The sequence below is a fragment of the Saimiri boliviensis genome, chromosome 9, assembly GCF_048565385.1.
Source record: "Saimiri boliviensis isolate mSaiBol1 chromosome 9, mSaiBol1.pri, whole genome shotgun sequence".
Taxonomy (NCBI): domain Eukaryota; kingdom Metazoa; phylum Chordata; class Mammalia; order Primates; family Cebidae; genus Saimiri; species Saimiri boliviensis.
The window spans coordinates 12218408-12235144 of NC_133457.1; the positions used below are offsets into that span (position 1 = coordinate 12218408).

Genomic DNA, 16737 nt, shown 5'->3' on the forward strand with positions numbered 1-16737 from the left:
TAATCCATTTATTGTTTTGTGGATTCTGAAATGCATGCATATTTCCTTTCCATATTACTTTGTTCATCGCTGATACTCTTCTGCTCTGTGACTGTGCTTTTCTTATCTGCTTTTAATTTGATTTGAAGGATATACACTAGTCAGAGAGAAACACAATTCGATGCATGAAGTGTACTTGTTATTGGTTTTCCTTCCATTTATGGTCCTAGTATCGGACTGGGAGGATATAGATAATTTACTTTTTCTTTGTAAATGTCTATATTTTGGTTCATAACAGCAAGTATATTTTGATTTTAGAGTCTGGGTGAAAAATCTTCAAACAAATTTTTAAAATTATTTTTTGAATATAATATTTTAATTATGGAGGTCATTTCAAATTTGAGATTCATTTCTTTGGCAAGTAGAAATACTCTTATTTCTTAGATTATTTCCTCCCCATCTTTTCTCTAGTAGTTCTTTATGGAACACATCTGCGAATTGGTCATCAGCATTAAGAGACTTGGCTATGCTGAATTCTGAGTAATTATTTTCAGTTATTATTAGAGGCTCCACTAGTGCTGATTCCTGATCATTGCTGTGTTGAGTGTGGGTTCTAAAGCCTGAGCCACTTAACAGCTCCACAGCTCTTACGCAGATATTTTTAGCTGCAGTTTCTGCTGCTGTCTTTCAAGACTTTTCCTCAAAAGTTCCTCTAACCATTTTTCTCCCTCAATGTCCTATATCTGTTTACAAAGAACCTACATAAAGTCTCCTAGAATTTTGTGCTGGGGAATTGTATACATACCTACTCTTCTTCTTGGGATACTGTGAGTAGATAAAATGCTTACATAATAAAATGAAATCAGGTAAATGATGAAGGGTTAGGCTACTATTGACCTTAAACACAAGCACTGTGATATCAGGACAGTCAATCTGATAACCAAGAGGGCTGCTATGTGACTAAGGGGCCAGTAGCATATGCAGTGTAAATATGCTAGACAAAGGTATGATTCAAAAGCCGGGTGGGAGCAAGACAGCACAAGAATCTGTCATGTTACTGAGATGGCTTTCAATGTAAAATTTACAAATTGCTTTATTGTGAAATTTTCCATATAATATTTTCAGACCACTGTTGACCATGGGTAATTGAAACCATGGATAAGGGGAGACTCCTTTACGCTTAGTTCATCATGTTTATCCAACCTCCTCTCCTATTCAAGGCTGCATTTCCACATCAGCCTTGAAGGGCAATTCAGGCTAAGTGTAAGTACTTACAAAATTAAATGTTTCTAGAGCACAAATGACTCTACATTGCCCGAGTTCGGAACATTTATTCTAGTCCTCTGAGTTTTAGCCTATCGCCATCTTTATTTTCAGTCTTTTTTTTCTCTTTCAAAACCATTGGTTTTGAACATAGGCTGTCATGATTGCTGAGGGTGCAGCTTCTACAGCTAGGACATTGGGCTGCTTATTCTCATTTCTAACAGATCCATTTAATTTTTATCAATTTTATATATTATTAATTTAAAATCCTAACAACAAAAGGGATGGGTCTGGGCAAGGTGACTCAGGTCTGTAATCCCAGTACTTCGGGAGACAGAGGCAGCAAATTGTTTGAGCCCAGGAATTCAAGACCACCCTAGCTAACATGGTGAAACCCCATGTCTACTAAAAATACAAAAATTAGTTGGGCATGGTGGTGCACACCTGTAATCTCTGTTACTAGGAAGCTGAGGTGGGACGATCGCTTGAATCCCGGAGGCAGAGGTTGCAGTGAGCCGAGATCACACTACAGGATGGGTAACACAGCAAGATCCTGTCTCAAGAAAAGAAAAGGTGGTAAGGGGAGTAAGTTTTTTATTCCTTTTTAAGTTGGAATACCATCTTTAGAAGAAAAACAAAAGCAGAATTTACAAGTTTATCTTTGGCTTTCTCCCAGTATTTCCCTCAATCTTTTCTCATTTTCAATTCTTCTTATGACCTGCCTTCCAGATGCCTACAACTACATGCTGTTCTCAGATCCTAAAACACATTCAGACTCAGCCTTCAATAGTTACGTCCCAAGCAATCCAGAATAAACTTCCCCCATTCCCCAAATAAAAATGTAAATTCCACCAGTGTATCAGACATTATCAAGATTTTACACAATTATTTGATTAAAAATTCGCATGTAGATATTAAAAGTGGATAGAAATTCCCCAGGAAGTATGTTGTATTTTAAAATTGGATTTTGTTATCCTACTTATTTTTTTGGTAGATGATATATGGGCTTGTCTGTGTCTGTGTGTTCCATTCCCTCTCCCTGTCCACTCAGTGATGAAACATACACTTCCTTTTGAAAGAAGAGGACACAACACTGCAAACTCTTTTTATATGTCAAAGTTGGTGATTCTTAAATTAGCGGAGTTCTTGATGAATTTTTTTACTGGTCTGTGACAAAATGAGAAAATTAAGACATTATAGTGCATTTTGAGGAAGCCAAATTGATTCAGTTTGCAGAACTATAATTTATTCTATAATTTTTGTCCTGTTTTAATGAAATAATTTTTATGGTAGGAAGTCTTATTTTGGGTCTCCTAATGGTGACAAAGCAGTACTCTCTGTTGAGAAACACTCAATTTTAAAAATTTCATAAAATGATAAAACTTTGCAACACAATCTATTCTGACCTCTTCAGAAGAAAAGACTTTGTCTTATTCTGTATTACATCCCTACTGCATAGCAAGGTGTCTATCATACTATAGTGCCCACTATTTGAATAATTGAATTATGAGATATATAAAATAAGCCAAGCCTTTTAATGCTGATGAGTTTATGCGATAGTGAATCTGTATTAACAGAAATTCTATCCATATCACTTGTGATGAATACTACTTCATATAAACCCCATGCTGGTGCAGGTACACCAGTAATGTCTATTTTTTTTTCCCAATCAGAATTTTGCAGGAAGTTTCTTTACTTGGGTCCTAAGACTCAGAAAGATGATCTAAGTTTTCTGCGTTCCTCCTTCTCCATATCTTTATTGCTAGAAAACTATCCCTTGAGGCATGTTTAAAACTTCAACCCTTATTCTGAAACAGTTTCCAAGTTGTCAAAATTGTGTGTCCTCTTACTCTATTGGACTAGTTTCTTATCTATCTTTAATGTAAAGTGTGCTACATTTAACTAAAAGACAGGTACCTCATTTAAAATTTCTATGGATCATTAGTTGGATCCCATTGTATTGGAGGTATTTTTTTCAGGCAAGCTCTTTTTAGTCCTGGGAAAGTTGAAAATAGACAACATGGCCAGGTACACTGGCTCACGCCTGTAATCCCAGCACTTGGGGAGGCTGAGGTGGGAGGATCACGAGGCCAGGAGTTCAAGAGCAGACTGGCCAATATGGTGAAACCCTGTCTCTACTAAAAATATAAAAATTAGCTAGGCATGGTGGCACATGCCTGTAGTCCTATCTCCTCAGGAGGCTGAGGCAGAAGGATTGCTTGAATCCGGGAGGCAGAGGTTGCAATGAGCTGAGATCATACCATTGCACTCCAGCCTGGGTGACAGAGCGAAACTGCATCTCATAAAGATAAAAAAGAAAATAGACAATGTATCTTGTTAGCAATGACTTGTTTTCCCCTGAAAAACAGCAAATGATCTGATAAAATATTTGTTATATAGTACGTACCATACTGTGTTTATTAGACTACTGTGTTTTCTCTAACTTAATAATTGTATCCATATAATTTAACTTTGCCGGGTAAGCTTTCTTGATTATCCCCTCTAAAAGAAAGCTTTATTCCTTCAGTAGAACCCTGAACTCATAATATACACACTGTTTTCTTTTGTGATTATTTATGTATTTGCTTTTTCTTCATTTCAGCTAGTTTTATCTTTAAATGGTGGGACAAAAAGTTCTTGCTTGTGTATTCCACTTGATCTTATTCTTTATCTTTGACTTCTGCTCAGTCTGTCACTTTCTCCTGATAGAAGCAAGATCTCCATCCTCCAGTTTTCCACCACCTGACACCATGGGACTACATGACAGTGATTGTGTTTAATGTAAACAGTCAGTGTAGAGGGTGGGGATGGATAAGACTGTGGTTATCAAAATGATGGCACACATATCTAGCTTATTTATACCAAGGTACGAATGAATAGCAAAGATATTTAGCATAGTTCACTATCAGTGACTAAAATATTGGAGGTTCAATTACGTCTTTTTTGTCAGTGTCAGTGAAATAAAAATGCAAATATGCAAATTTCTGCTGCTAGTATAATTGGCCTTTGCTCATTAATGACAAAAAAGACAGGACTATAGCATGAGTGGCCATGGAAAGCATAGTGTCTCAGTGTCCTTAAAGTACAGGAAAAAGACCTTGAAATTTGAGACCTTGAGTTTAACTGTCCTTCAGCTGCAAAGGACCTCCTACTTTATCAACTCAAGTTTCTTCACAGTGGGCTTTTTATTGCTTCCATGCTATTGTAACTTGTTGTATTTGAAATTATTGATAATCTTTAGGACAATTACACTTTATATCTTACTCCCCTGGACCAGGAGATATAGTTTAGATTTATGCCCAAATAGACGTATCTGTGCTCTCATAAGCATTTATAACTGGCAGTGTATCTTCATGGCTTCTTTTTAAGCATCTAACTTTTATTCTGTCTAATGAACATTCTCTATTCATTAAGCATGTTTACCATTTTTTTAATTAAATACTTGATAAATATTTCATATACTCAAATTCTAAAGTCATATCAGTGGTATTTTAAGAATATCTGTGTTTTTATTATCAAATAGCTTTGAGAAGCCTTCTGTGCTCATGCTATGATGATGCACTCTTGAAACTGTAAAAACCTGCACATTCATATAAATAGTGAAAATAAGTAATTTCAGAATCATGAGAATAATGTGAGCCTAGTTTTTTTAACTCAAATTCTTTCATTCATTATGCTGCTTTGGCAATAAATTGTTTACTGTTTTCAGTTTCCAAAAACTCAATAGATCATTTTCCTGAGTAGGAAATGTTAGAAGGTAACTTTCCAAGAAAAAGATCATATCATGACTCTCATGTAATATAAGTTTAGCGTATGTTAAATATTTTAACTTAGTAATCAATGAGAGAATAACACAGGTACAAAAATATTTAAATTTTCCAACATTCATGGTCAGGTAACAAATATTGAAATACATTTATAAATGAAGTCAGAACTGGCAAAATTGGTCAATATGCACAATATGCACTGGCCACATGCATTTCACCAGATACAGTCTATAAATTAATAGACAGAAATTAGTTTTAGACCAGTTAATGCCTATTAACTGTGAAAAAAGACTTTCTATGTCCATTTCAAAGTCTTTTGTTGTTAAAGACCAAAAAAAAAAAAGATAGCTTATAAAAGAGACATCAGATAAGCATCCAAATAAAATAAAGACTATTTGTAGATTATAGAGACTTAATGGCTATTGCTAATGTATTACTGAAAATTTTCAAATGTAAAAGGAGTAATGAGAGTTCATAAAAAGAATCTGTAAGCGACAACAAATGTTGATTGTTCCTGTAGTCTACAAATCGTGAAACAAAAGCCATTCCAAAAACAATTTTAGACCAATATCTCTAGAGACAACTGATAAGCCCATTTTCAAAAATTCAATGTATGTTACACCTGATTTATAAAAATAAATGAATACATTTTTCACAATGAATAATTCTGAAACATTATATACATAATATACAAAAAGCATACCTAGAATATTAAGTAAATAGATTCAGTAAGTGAAAAGAAAGGCCATTTATATCTTTATAAAACTCCCTGAGTACGTTTACCTTGTATCAGCAACTGAGAACCACTTTTCTTGAAGACAGATTGAAATGAAAAAAGCAAGGTTGTGGCCTAGTAAACAATTTAAATAATTCCTAAAATCATGACTCATAGCACTATGCTATTAAGTAATATCTTTAGGCAAACCAACAAGATTATAACAAGCATAAAAAAAATAAACTGAACTATTTGATAAGACTTCATATTAATGTTTCTTTCAGCATGAAAATGTATTACAGGCAGGCATATTCTCATTATTCATTGAGTCTGTATTTGTGAATTTGCATACTTGAAAAAATTCATTTGTAACCCCAAAATTCTTAGTTGTGGGCATGGACGTTCCCAACTGAAGTCAAAGCAAAAAGTCAAGGCAACCCTCTGCTCTCGTTTCAGCTCTCACACTGAACCAAGTGTCCCTTTCAAGGTCAATTTAATGTGAATCTTCTACCCACTAGATGCCAGTAGTACTCCGCATATAGTGACAACTAAAACCATTTCTGGAGATTGCCAAATTTGTCCCCAGTTGAGAACCACTGGTCAAATACTTCATTTAAAATCTCAGTTGCCACCAGTAACTAAGTAATCTTGAGCAGCATATTTAACCTCAGCATCCTCAGTTGTAAAATGGTGATAATATTGTTCCTAATGCAAATAATTATTAAGGAGATAAACGAGCTAACACATTTCAAGCTCTGAGTTCAACATCTTTAACACAATACTTAAATAAATGAAAACTCTTATTATTTTATTATTGATTGTAGCTAAAGGAATAATAATCAAAATCAACATTTGCATGCTACTTTGAAACACAGTGTTATTCCATCAAAATCTATTTAGAATGACTATTTAAACAAAAGTAGTTGTTTACCTAGAAGGCCTACTTCAATTATTTTATTGACTTAATTCATTGAAGTCCATAAAGTTAGAACGTTTTCCCAAGCCTTTTTAAGGTCTGTGGTCTAATGTATAGGATGCTTTAATTTTTAGCAGGGTTGTCACTAAAATACACTTGTGAAGTGCTAAATGACCAAGATGCCACTGCCTATTTCCCCCATATTTACATAGACTTCCCTAATATTAGATGCAAGTTCTCTAGAGCAGATGCTGTGTCCTATTTATTTTCTATACAGTATACAGATCACTATGCCTTTTCATGAGCTCAATTCTTGTGGTGTACAATCTTCTGGGAGAATCTTTTAGAATTGACATTAGCTCTTGAAGAGTCCAATTTATTATTTAAGCTACCTTAGGTATCGAAAAAAATAAAATAAAATCTCAACACACATAAAAGAAAGAACATATGAAATAAAGCATGCTGTAAGATCTTTTCACTTCAAATACTTTTTCCAGAGCATCTCTGCTTAAATTAAAACATATTTTTCCATTAGTATATCTTAACACGTTTCCTAGTAAGGAGTACAAGATCGGGCAGGTTGGTGATGATGGAGCCTAAGGGAGAGAAGAATACATTTAGAGCATAATACAGAAGCGGAGAAGGGCAGATCTCAGTAATTTAAGCCAGTAGGACCAATTGGATACTTGTTTCCAGTTATATCTGTCTGCTATTTCCTCTGGGCGTGGTGGGAAGCCTGGAGAGGTCCTACTTCCTGGGGTACTAGAACCCAAGCTGGTTGGTGGGCACAACCTCTGGAGCTTAAAATTATAGACAGATTCTGGGAGAAAATGAGACATTGATAAGAAGTGGTATTTGGTAAGGATTTTTAGGTTAATATTAAAAACATGATATAAAAAGAAATTTCCAAAACCAAACAAAGAAAACAAGGAAGGACCAGCTAAGTGGAGATAGTCAACAACTTCAGAATCCAAAGAAGCTGGTGTGGAGGAGAATGTAAGCTGTGACCTGGAGCAATTTTTGCAACAGTTGGGGTATTTGCTTTTTTAAAAAATGCAGAGCCACGCTTCCTGGTGGAGATAAGGGTTGGGGGTCTACTTCATTTAACATTCTACATATGTTTATTGACTAGGTTAATCTTGGCAAGGCAATTTGTTAGGTGATAGTGAAAAATGGCAAGTGCATTTAGAATTGGTTCCTGTTCTGTTAAAGCTCTAAGATAAGTCAAAGATTTGTCAGAATAATATTGCAAAAAGAAAATAAATCTCAAGACCCCAAATTCACTAAGCCAAAGGGAAAAGTCAAGCTGGGAACTGGGTCATGCAAAGCTGTCTCCCATTTTTGTTCCTAAATAAGATGATTACAAAGATAAAGAGCTACATACCTCCCTCACATCTTGCTCACAGGAATCTTCTTGCGGTTCCCAAGATCTTTACTCTAAAGTGTTTCTGTTAAAGTTCACCATGACAATGTAATTGATAGCTTATCTTCACAGGTGTGAGGACATGGGACAGGCCTCAACGTCATCCCTCTGCCCATCTGAGACAAATACATATCTATCTGATTGTTTCCTCTGGTGCATTGTCTGCCACCAGACAAAGGCATGAATGACTATTTTCCCTAGCCCCCTCTCACATGAAAGTTGTCTTTTTCTCAATATCCTGCCCTTTCCTTTTTAAATACTGAAGCCCTCAACCTCCTCTTCAGAGAATTGCACAGACCTGTCTCTTGGGTGCACATCCTTAACTATGGCAAATATACCTCCTGAAATGATTGAGACTTGCCTTGGCCATTTTTCTTGATTAGCAATACCATATATTAATAAAGTTAGCTACTTATTATGAAAATAATTATATTACGGTAGATAATAAGGAAACCTCACCTATATTGCAGTGATGATAATGGTGATGTGGGAACACAAATTAGGGAGGCTTGCCCAAGGAAGTAATATTTTTTTTCTGAGATTCCCTTAATGTGTGGAAATGAGCAGAATTCCAAAGAGAATTTAAGAGCACAAAGGCCGAGTGGGAGAGGAGTGCAAAAGTGCTCAGTATGTGAAAGATGAGCAGTAAGTCTAGAACAGGGAGATCCAGGAGAACAGATTTGTGATATGTCAGAGTAAGCAGAGGCCAGCTCATGCAGGAGCTCACAGGCCATTGGAAGGACCTGAGTCAGTACCCGAAGCTTATGAAGTAATTATTGAAATTATTTAAGCAGAGAGTGAGTGATCAGATTTGTAGTTTAGAAGCATCTGTTTTACAATTCTATGGTGATTGGACTGTAAGTGGTATGACAGTTAATTGTATGAGTCAACGTGATTAGGCCAGGGCATATCCAGATATTTGGTGAAACATTATTCTGAGTGGTCCATGAAGGCCTTGTTGGATGAGATTAACACTTAAATCAGTAGAATGAGTAAAACAGACTGCCCTTCCTCATGTCAGGATGTATCCACATCCAATCATTTGATGACCTGTATGGAACAAAAGGCTGAGTAAGGTAGAATTTGCTCTCTCTGTCTGAGCTGGTACGTCAGCCTCCTTCACTCACACTGGAACTTACTCCATCTGCTGCCCTGGTTCTCAGGCCTTCTGACCCAGACTGAAAATATGCTATTGGCTCTTTTTGGTTTGCAACTTACAGACTGCAGATCTTGGAGTCTCTCTCCATAATCATGTGAGTCAATTCCTTACAGTAAATCTCTTTATTTACATAAGTCCAAATATGAATATACACATATATTTATATTCATATTTCAATATGTAATAAATACAAATATATCTCCTCTTGGTTCTATTTCTCTAGAGAACTCAGACTAAAACAGGCACAAAGACAGGATATAGGAAATTTCTTAGTAGGTTACCATAGGACTTCATTTATGAGATGATGGTGACTTGGATTAGAGTAATAGAGTTTATATGAAGAGCCATGTATGAATTGAGGAGATAGTTAAAAGGCATAATTGACAGGATTTGATGATGAATTAGACTTGGATGTGATAGAGAGGAAGGTGTCAGAGTTGCATCATGGGGTGCTCACATTGGGGCCTGAAAGGGTGGATATCACTGGTTAGCTCTGATGAAGAAGATTGCAGCACAGTTTGAAGTATTGAGATAACAAATAGGGTGTCTAAAAAACAGGTCTGGCCTGAACATATAAACTTGTGAGTCTTTATAGATACCAATTTAAACTATGGACTTAAATGAGATTTTTAGAGAGAAGCAATAGAACCAGAAGAAGAAGAAAAAGAAAAGAGGACGAAGACTGAGACTTGAATAATTCCTACATTTAATAACTGAGCAGAAGATAGGAAGCTAAGAAAAGAGAACAAAATGGAATATCCAGAGAGATAAGAGAAAGGCAGGCAGTGTTTGCCACCACAAAAGAAAACAGTATTTTGGATGAAGAGAGAATGTTGTCAGAACAAATTATGCTGAAAATTTAGGTAAAGACAAAGATTTATTTTTATATTAAGGCTATTGTTATCCTCAGGTAGATCTTAGAAAGAGCCATTTAGATGAAGAGAGAGGTCAGGTTTCTGAGGGTTTTGGAGTCAAAGGGGACCAGAAACAGTGTCAGTCGGGAGTTTGGTTGTAAAGAATGCTGGGATCCTACTAGGAGGAGGATGTGGGTCATAAGAAATTTATTAAAATTTAGGTTAAGAGAGACTTGAGTACATTAAATATGAATAGAAAAGACTTGCTTGTGAGGAAAAACTAGAATACAAAAAGAATGTCACAGAGAAGAGAGTTGCTTAGGATACTCCTGGACAATCTTTTGGAATCAGCAGTAGATTACTGAGATGCTACTGAAGCTTGCATGCAGGTATATTTTTGGTCAGATTTTGAAAATTTTTAATTTGTTGTTGTGATTTCTTTTCTCATTATAGATAAATATAAATTAATTTTAAATTTTCTAATCATAAGTTTGTGTGATTATTCTTAAAGAGGACCTCCCTAATTGTATAAACATTAGACCACACATATGATGGATCCATCCTTTTTTGCAATTCAATTTTTGATTACCTTAATCATGCTTTTCCACAGAGCTTACTAAAATAGCAGACTTTATAGTCTGAATGTGTTTTCTCTTCTGTGATTTCTAGAATCTACTTTCCTCATTCTAATGGTCTGTAACTTTTGCTTGGGTTACCTTCCCTTTAAGTAGAACTAAGTACAGTATTTTACAGGAATCCTCCAGAGAACAGTTTTCCTGGAAGTTTCTTTAAAATACAATGACAATTCTGTAAGCTTAGCCAGAACTTTGAAAGTTAAAGATCTTGGACCCCAGTTCAGTAGTTTCAGAAGCAAGGCATCATGTACTGTCATGATTTGCTGGTACCTGAGCGGCAGGATGGATGGAAAGAGAAAGAACACTGAATAGGTTCATCACGTAGGGAGCAGGAACCCGAAAGGCCAATCCAAAATGCTAGCTGATGTTTTCAAAGTGAGATGGCAGCAGAGAGATCAGCTTTATCATTGACACCTACTATTTTATTTATAAATTTGTTACTCATGTACTAAGAACTGAGATCAACAATCTGCAGAGTAATATTGGCAAGTCCTTTAGCCCTTTACACAGAAGACAACACGCATTTCCAGACACTTCAGACAACAGAGGAATGCTACTTCTGTCTCCAGGTGCCTTTCACAATTGTGACAGTTTTTCCATGTAAAGTAGCAGCCAGGAATGGTCAGGGAAACCTTCCAGATCCACCTACTTCTCTATAGCTTCTTTCTCTAGCCCTTATTCATCTTAGGCCTTTCCTTTATCCAGTTAAGGAGAAGGAGCAAATAAAGAGTGTTTTTATATGAAACATTACTTTGAAATGTTACAATATTTGAAAACAACTTAAAGCTCCATGGAAAGTACTATGTATTTTTAAAATACTTTTGAAGTGGAAAGATTTATTACTATAATATCTAGGAAGGCAAGCAACATGTATTTAAAAATTTATGTATCAAATGGGCATAATTATTTTTAAATCTGTTGTCTATAATCTATGTTTTGATTTGATCTTTCTATCTATCTTTCTATCTTCCTACCTATCATAAGCAAGATGCCTGTTAGAGTCAGATGTTGAGTGGAACTTCCTTGTTGTTTGACCTTTCCTTTCTGGTTTCTACCCCTCTAGGCTGTGCCTCTTCCTGTGCTGTCAAGGTCTCTAATTTATCCTTGAGCCTTCAGTGTCTACAGTGTCTGTCATGCAGTAAATGTTCAGTACCTTGACTAATTTGATAATTTTTAAACTCTATTTTATATCTAATGAACACTACTATATAAAATGCTTCTATTATATTTTCAATTCATCATTACATGTGTTCTTTAATACTATAATCCTAAAAATACTTACTACATCTTTTTCATTTTGTTAAATGAAATAAATTCCTTTTTTCCTCTATAAGATCCACATACACATTGAAATCTCAAGACATTATGTTAGCATGAATACCCATGCTTTAAGTTTTGAAGTACTGCATAGTTTATTTCTTTAGTTAGTTAATTACCTATTCATTGAGGTAATATTAGATGTATTAGTAAGGGTTCTTTGGGGTCCTCAAATCAACTTAAGAAAACAACGACAAAAAAATTTATAGTTTCATGTAATTAAAATTCTAGGAGTAAATCAGGCATACTTCAGACACACTTGGATCCAGGGTGTCAAATTATATCATTTACAATCAATCCTCACCACTCTGCCAACCCATCTTTTCTCTCTCTTTTTCTCCTGTCATCCTATTCCTTGTTCTTCAGCCTTTTGTATGTTGGTCAGGCTCCTTCTACAGAGTGTTTCCTTTAGGTGTATAGTAATAGGAAGCATTATATTAGAATTATAATATTCATATATAAAATTTCTACTCAATCTAACCTTCTATTATGAGCACAATTTAGTTAAAACTACACTATGAGAATTTCTTCATATCACTAAATATTATGTAAAAATTTTAAAACTCAACTTATTTTATAAATTATGGTCTTTTAAATTTAATTAAAAAAAACCTCTTATATTGAAGAAGCATTACTTTTTAAAATTACAATACATGGGTTAACTTTGGTTTCTTCTTGATTTACAGGCATTTTGTTTCAATGAGGAAATTTAAGAAGAATATAAAGGCTGAAGAGTAATGATATGCTATCCTTTGTACATGAAAATGGCAGTTCTGCGCTGCCGTAAGTCTGGGCACTTACGGCTGTGATAGCTTTTTCTGGATCCATCTGTCTTTCCTTCCAGGCACCCCAGGCTTCTCAGGACGAACAGCATAATCAGTGACCTCAGAACAGAGCAACGCTAATGAGGATGATCCTGACCTCAAGAGAATAGCGTTCTGATCCTCTGACCCAAACAAAAATAGAAAAGCTTGGGTAGTACATTTAAGAGTAACTTTGGGATTAGTTATATGAGTATAAAGATAAATGAGAAAATAAATTCTACTCACAAGTAGAAAGACATAGGTAATTGTGTAATATTTGAAACATAAAACTTAAACTGAAAACTATTACACTGGTAAATTGAATTACATTATCATTCCTTTTAACTAACGTCAGAATTACCTTTCCTTTAACATTTCCTTAGTTAATAAGAACCAAATCTTATTATAATAATTAAAGCTATTAGAAAATGCTTTAAGCCTTTTTCTTTTTCAAAAATGCATTTATTAGGTCTATTTGAAGAATATACTAAAATTGTACTTTCTCTAGAAATTTTGAAATATCATTTTTATCAATTGATGTATATTTAGATTATAACTGAGTAGTATCAAAGAATTCTTTTTCACTAGATGTTATGAAGACCCTCTTCAATCTGTAATTAGACACCTACCATGCAGCTTATCTCTATTAATGCTGGTAATTCTGAATTTCTATCTTTAATTTGTATTACTACAAAGCTTGCATAATAAATTCATTAATACATTAATTATTTGATGATTCGTGGAAGGTGAATTAATAGCAGAAATTGAAAAAGTGCTATACCTAAATACAAATTAAGTAAAAACATACACAATAAAGTTATTGTTCAGATTCGTTTTTACTGTGGTAACAGGTAAGGTTAATTTTCATGATAAATCATAGGCATTTACATGCAACACTTTTTTTGGTCATTGAAATAAAGAGAGCTGTGAGTTGGTCTGAGGGGAGAAAACATGATTTGTATTTTATTCTTTTAGAAAATAAAACAAGCCATGCACGGTGGCCCACACCTGAATCCCGGCACTTTGGGAGGCCAAGGTGAGTAGATTGCCTGAGATCAGGAATTCAAAATCAACCTGGGCAACATGGTGAAACCCCATCTCTACTAAAAATACAAAATTAGCCAGGTGTGGTGGTGTGTGCCTATAATCCCAGCTACTTGGGAGGCTGAGGCAGGAGATTGCTTCAACCTGGGAGATAGAAGTTTCAGTGAGCCAAGATTGGGCCACTGGACTCCAGCCTGGGCAACAAGAGCAAAACTTCATCTCAAAAAAAAAAAAAAAAAAAAAAAAAAGTAAACAAAATTTAAAAAAAAATCCAATTTGAGGTTGGTGGGGATGATTAATCGGTATAAAATATAATTAGAAAGAATGAATAGGACTTACAAATTTGATAGCACAATAGGATGACTATTGTCAATAATAACTTTACATTTTAAAGTAACTTAAAGACTATAATTGGATTGTTTGTAACTCAGGGATAAATTCTTAAACAGATGGATACCTTTATTCACCATGATGTGCTTATTTCACATTGCACAACCGTATCAAAATATCTTAGGTATCCCATAAATATATACACCTACCATGTACCCACAGAAATTTTAAAAATAAAATAAATAAATAAATAAAACCAGTGTCCCAATGAATCCTGGTTGTACCAATCCACTACTTGTACAGATTTTTTTTTTCTTGAAAAAAATGGCATCTTCAGTTCTGGGTTGCCTAACAGTGTATGAATACACGGCACTTTTTGACCGCAGGCATCAACTTTCAGATAAGACATAAAACCAGAGTCTTGGTACTTTCTGGAAGAGTGAAGACACTAACTCCAGTGTCCTGGACAAATTTCAATCTGGGTAATTGCATTCTGCTTCCTTCTAAAGCCCTGGTTGGTTCAGTTCGATGAGGAGCTCTTCACTTCCTGCCTGAACAGTTACAGAATATGGCTGTGCTCTGGGAAATGGTTGCAGAGTTTGTTCTTTAGATGGGTGAATGTCAACACTGCCCCCCCCCACACACACACATGCACACGCACATGCACACACACACCCACACACACAAATATATGAGTGATGAATTGAAATCTCCATATGAAAGACATGCTTCTGCACCTTTTGACATTTTCATAAAATTTGATCCTATTGTATCACTGATACCATGGAAAAGGATCTTTTTTTGTTAGTATACACAATTATTCCAGTTATTGAAGATAATAATTTTTAAATTTAAAATTAAATTATAACTAAAGTCATAATACACAAAATAAAAGAATAATTACAAGCGAAGAAATGTGTTGGATGCCCCATCTTGTGGCTTTAGCAGTAGCTCAATTGATGTAAGTCACATTACTGTGACTTACATTAAGGAAGGTTCAACACATGTGTGACAATTTTTAAAGGAGATTTCCAGTAACCTCTAACTACTCCAGGTTACTATTGACAATAAGAAGAGCAGGATTTTAGAAGTCTCCCCAAAGAGAGTAACAGCAGGATTTAGTTCCTAGTGGATTACAGCCCGCATTATGAAACTGCTGCACATTTGGCACAATTCTGCACCACTGGCAGCCTTTTCTCAAAGGAAGCCTCATGTTGAATGAACACTTAGAATAATTTTGGAACTCATGCATCTTGCAGCTAATACTGTGCTAAGTTAAGCCGCTAACACTATGCCCATCGGGAAGAGAGAGAGTATCAGGGCTGCAATGTCATCAGTTCTTTCCCCTTAAAAGCTTTGATTTCATTAAAAGTGACCTGTCAAGGTGCTTTAGAAAATGAGATACTCTTTAAAAAAATGTGCTGAACAGAACAGAAGAGCATTCACTACATAAATTACTCTCTTTCGTATTGTTGTTTTTGGAATTTCCAAGGATTATTCAGGTTGGCCGTTTCTGTCTTTTGGTGTACTATGAAGCCTGTCTAGAAGACATTCAGGGGTCACCAAAGGGTTGAGCAATGCACCTGTGCAATAAGGTGTACTGGCCATCACTCTCCACTGTGTGGTTGGCATGGTAAATTGGAAACCTCAAAAACAAAATTCAGACTTCCATTCTCTTCTAGAACTAAACATTCAGGAAACTGAATATCAAAGGATAAGCACAGTTTTATTTCATAGTGTCACTACTGTCACCACACAAAGGTGCTTTAAAAACTCTGTCACACATATTTTACAAAAAATATTCAATCACACAACCATATGTCATGAATTCTAACCTCAGCCACTTCGAATTAATACTTGTTTGAAACATGGTACAAAATGTGAATCAAGCAAGTAAGACTCCTCCAAAGAAAATCAATTAGGCAAAGTTCAAATGGACTATTTCTTATCAAAAAGCCTCTGGAGCTACCATTCAGGTATGATTTATTTAAATTTTTTAAAAAATAATTTATTTTCACTCAATTCACTGTGCCCTGAACTCAGTCACCCAGAGTTAAATTAAGAAAGAGCAAATGACAGCAAGGGCTGCCAGCACTAAGCCTATGATTATTAGTGAAAAATTATAGCTATAAAAATTTCAAAAACCACAGCAACCTTTAAATTTCAGATTTTACTTTATTTTATAAAATAAACTAATGTTGACCACCATAGTTTCTTTTTTTCTTATGTTTGTGTATCAGTTTTACAAACACAGAGTTGGAATTGTCATGTAGGTTTGGATGTGTTATACTTACAGATTTCAAATATCCATGTAGATTATCAGTCTATTCCGCAGCATACTTAACTATTCAATAAGAATAGTGTTATTTCACAGACATAAATAAAAAGTGAAGTTGAATTTTATATTTTGACAGATTGTGAGTGCATCACTATTATTATTTTTCAGAGACAGCTGTTCTCTGTCATGCAGGCTACAGTGAGTGTAGTGGCATGATCAATGCTCACTGCAGCCTCAATCTCCCAGGCTCAAGT

General features: G+C 35.1%; 1 long non-coding RNA gene across 1 annotated transcript in view; it reads left to right on the plus strand.

Moving 5' to 3' along the window:
* LOC141585584 (uncharacterized) overlaps nucleotides 1-13205 on the plus strand; it is a 36171-nt gene extending 22966 nt beyond the window's left edge. The window contains exon 3 of the long non-coding RNA XR_012519118.1: nucleotides 12715-13205. This is a non-coding gene — a long non-coding RNA (uncharacterized LOC141585584). The remainder of the gene's footprint in view (nucleotides 1-12714) is intronic.
* Nucleotides 13206-16737: the final 3532 nt, after the last annotated feature.